At 35.9% G+C, this 4,666-nt stretch overlaps 1 pseudogene; it reads left to right on the forward strand.

Moving 5' to 3' along the window:
- Nucleotides 1–3,765: 3,765 nt before the first annotated feature.
- Nucleotides 3,766–4,438, forward strand: LOC124828958 (putative calcium-binding protein CML13 pseudogene; annotated as a pseudogene).
- The last annotated feature ends 228 nt before the right edge of the window (nt 4,439–4,666 follow it).

The raw sequence follows: 4,666 nt of genomic DNA on the forward strand, positions 1-4,666 counted from the left end.
AGACGACAATACAAGCTGTTCTTCATGCTTGATAAGAATCTGTGGCAGACTACTTCAATAGGCTGCACTTGCTGACAAACTCCATGAGAACCTTTGGAGAAATGGTGACAGAACAGAATATAGTAGAAAAAGTCTTGCAGACATTATCCCCCAGGTTTGACTACATTGTTGTAATAGAAGAGTCCAAGGATATTACAAAGATGAAGATAAAAGAGCTTCAGGGGTAGTTGGAGGCTCACGTGTTGTTGTCAAGAAATGTTGATAGGACTGGTGAAGAGCAGGCCCGGCAAGCTGAAGTCTCCAAGAAGACTAGTTCATCACGCGGAAGATGAAAGAAAGGAAAGCAAAGAAGCAGATCTGGCAAAGAAGGGAGTTCTTTTAATCAAGAACAATCCAAACATGATGAGAAACTAGAATCCTCTGGTAGGAGCAGTCGAGGAGGTAGAAGTGGTTAGCGAAATCAAGATAGGAAGAAAATTCAATGCTTTAACTGTGAGAAATGGGGGCATTATGCAACTGATTGTTGGCATGGCAAAGGGAAGAAAAAGAAAGATTCAGATAATGATGCTTATGTGGCTCAAGATGAAACTGATGAGGAACCTGTGTTGCTCATGGTTACAGCACAGGACGATTTTGTCTCTGAAAACTGGTTCTTGGACACTGGTTGCTCCGATCACATGACTGGACACAAGGACTGGCTTACCAATCTTGATACCAGCAAACAAAGCAAAATGAGGTTGGCTAATGACAGCACCATAACAACAACTAGTGAAGGTGATATTGTGATCAGAAGAAATGGTAGCAATAATCAAGAGTTTTCTATACGTTACTGGCATGAAAGGTAACTTGCTAAATGTAGGACAACTAGTTGAGAAAAAAGGCTTCTTAGTTACCATGAAGGATGAGTTGCTGAAAGTTTATGACTCAAGACAGAAATTGGTGTTAAAGTCCTATTTGTCAAAGAGCATAACCTTTCAGATCAAGCTTCATCAGATTGAAAAACAGTGCTTTTTTGCAGCCACTGTTTTGAACAAATTAAATTAGATTTGGCACATAAGGTTTGGTCATTTTAAGTGTAAGAGTTTAAATAAATTAGCTGATAAGAAAATGGTGACTGGATTACCCAATATATCTCTGCCAGATAAAATGTGTGAAGAATGTTTACTTGCAAAACAACCATGAACTTCTTTCAAATCCCATATGCATATGAGAGCCACTGATTTGTTGCATGTGACATATTCTGATGTGTGTGGTCCGTTTGAAGTACCTTCTCCAGGACAAAATAAGTATTGTGTCTTTTATAGATGAATGCAAGTTACAACAGAATGATGTGGGTGTATCTGATTAAAGCCAAGAGTGATGCTTTTGCAACTTTCAAGAGATAGGCTGCTGTTGAAAGTTATAGTGGGAAAGCTATAAAATTTCTAAGGACAAATGGAGGGGGAGAATATACTTCTAGAGTTTTCGAATATTTCTGTGCTGAGAATGACATAGAACATGAAGTCACGACTCCATACACTCCCCAAAACAATGGTTTCGCAGAGAGAAGAAACAGAACTGTCCTGGATATGGCATGCAGTATGTTGAAGCAGAAAAATTTGCCACACGTATCTTGGGGAGAGGCAGTCTCTACTGCAGTATACGTTCTGAACAAGTGTCCTACAAAGAAGTTGGAAGATAAGATTCTAGAAGAGGTTTGGTCTGGCAACAAACCTGTGTTGAATCATCTTAGAGCATTTGGTTCATTGTGCTTCAAGCATGTTCCAGATGCAAGAAGAAGAAAGTTGCAAGACAAAAGTGAGATTATGATGCTTGTGAGATATCATAATTCACGAGGTTATAGGTTGTATAATCCTATAACAAAGAATTGTGTATCAGTAGAGATGTAGTGGTGAATGAGGCAGAATTTTGGGAATGGAAGTCTAGTTGTAGCAGTCTCAAAGATAAACAAGTTCAAGTAATACTAGGTGATGTACAAAGTGATGAAGGTGAAGAATCTGCCTCTCAACATGAGTCTGTCCAGTAGCCTAGACAACAGTAGAGGCAGTCCAGGCAGAGAAGTCTCACACGTACATTGTTGGATTTTGAGTTGTATCCTGATAGTGCAGTGACATGAAGGTGATCTTGTGCACTTTGTTGTATTAGCAGAAGCCGAAACAATTGATTATGCAGAAGCATTGAATCAAGAGTTATGGAGAGCTGCTATGGTAGAAGAGTTATAAGCAATTGAGACAAATGAGACATGGTTTTTAACTTAATTACCCAATGACAGAAGACCGATTGATGTCAAATGGGTGTTCAAGATTAAACAAAATCCTAATGGATCTATCTCTAAACGAAAGGCCAAATTGGTTGCGAGGGATTTTTTTGCAGAAACGAAGAGTGGTCTACTCAGAGGTGTTTGCTCCAGTTGCAAGGATTGAAAGCATAAGATTGGTTGTGGCATCAGCAAATGGAAGAGGGAGGCCCTTGTTTCAACTGGATGTGAAGTCTACATTTTTAAATGGTCCACTAGAAGAAGATATGTATGTTACACAACCACCAGAATTTGAGGTTCAAGACAATCCACACAAGGTTTATAAACTGAGAAAAGCTTTATATGGCTTGAAGCAGATCCCTAGAAGATCATCTTGAATCATTTATGCATAAACACGACTTCCAGAAATGTTCAGTTGAACATGGTGTGTATGTAAAGCACCAAAATGGAATTGATTTGTTGATAATGTGCATCTATGTAGATGATCTTTTGATCACAAGGAGTAGTGTTACTGAGATAGAAGTTTTTAAGGAGACTTTGATGGTTGAATTCAAGATGACATACTTCTTGGGAATGGAATTCATTGAAGATAGTAGAGAAATGATATTGCATCAGCATAAATATGCTATTGAAATATTGAAGAAATTTAAAATGGAGCTCTGCAACTACTCCAGCAGAGATGGAGTTCAAGATTGATGATTGCAGTAATGAGGAAGAGAATGTGAACAACACTTCATACAAACAGATGGTAGGATCCAAGGAAGGCACATTAAGTGAAATCATTGAACCATACATATTCAACCAAGAATTTTTGGAGAAAATAGAGGTCAAACTCTTACATACAAATTGGATTTGTATATAGTATGCTTGGATTTAAATATTTGATAGTCACCACTTGTGACTTATTTATATCTATTTTAATTTACAGCACATGGAGAAGAATATTTCTGACACACGTATGCTACTATACTCTCTTTTTTTTTCCTGTTTTATTTACATATTTATCTTTCTAACTTCTTCTATATTTTTTTAAGCTTTTGTAGTTATTTATAATTTTTTTCAACGAACTCTACCAACTAAAAGGTGACTAAGAATATAATATTTCTAAGTAATATTCCGTTACCTTAAAAAATTAATGTTTAGTTTTACATTTGAAACGGTGATGATATTAGAAGTATTGTATTAACTAAAAATAAGATTGATTTACATTATATAAGCCAGTAAAAATTTTATCTTACAAAAAATTGATGTTGTGAGAATTAAGTTTAATATTCATTTATTAACAATTTAATTTGTTTATAGATAAAAATATTTTGGATAATATTACATAGGAGTTATACATATAATTACACAATAAAATGGCTAAAGGTTTTGATTTAGTAATTACTATATGTTAGTTTAGTTGGTAAATGTTATAATACAATCTGGTATCGTAACTTGTATGAATGAAATGGAATTTATGATAGAATTATTAATTTAATTTGTTTTAAAGGGACACATTGGTGGAAAGAAGTTCATTTTATCATTGCAGGAGAAAGGGTGTAAAGTTGAGAGAAAATGGGTAAAGAGTTAAGCGATGAACAAGTTGCAGCGATGAAGGAAGCTTTCACGTTGTTCGATACAAACCGTAATGGTCTGATCGCTCCATCGGAGCTTGGTGTGTTGATGCGATCTTTGGGCGGAAACCCAACGGAAGCCCAACTAAAAGCCATTGTGGCTGAAGAAAAGCTCAGCAGTCCGTTTGATTTCTCACGGTTTTTGGATCTGATGGGAAAACATTTGAAGGTTGAACCTTTTGATCGTCAGCTTCGTGATGCCTTCAAGGTGATCGACAAGGATAACACTGGCTTCGTCTCTGTCGCCGACCTTCGTCATATTCTCACCAGCATTGGCGAGAAACTCGAACCTTCTGAGTTTGACCAATGGATCAATGAGGCTAACGTCATCTCTGATGGTAAGATCCGCTACGAAGATTTCATCACCAAAATGGTCGCTAAGTGAGATCAAATTGCCAATTTTATTTCTTTTTCACGTAACAAATCGTTAATTCAGCTGTGTTCATTTATTTTTTTTCATTTAGTAATTTGCTATTGCTATGGTTAGTGATTAATAAGGTTTTTACAGTGGTTATAATTGTTTGTTTTTTATAATTCATAACATGAAAGGAATTATTTGTGTTTAGATTCTTTTTCTAATTCGCGTTCTTGATCATGTCCTTTGCTTTTAGAAAACTTTTTCTAAACAACCCTTAAGTTTGGTCTTGGAACATCTAAGACTGTTTATGTATTTATGTCTTGTAACAAACTTGGACGAGATCATACAAGATAATGACAATTTATTACAGCAATTAATTATGTAAAATACATATATAATGACAATTATCACAGAAATATGGAAGAGTCACGGATG

The sequence above is a fragment of the Vigna umbellata genome, chromosome 1 (assembly GCF_029865625.1).
Source record: "Vigna umbellata cultivar VRB3 chromosome 1, Vumbellata_1.0, whole genome shotgun sequence".
Lineage (NCBI taxonomy): Eukaryota > Viridiplantae > Streptophyta > Magnoliopsida > Fabales > Fabaceae > Vigna > Vigna umbellata.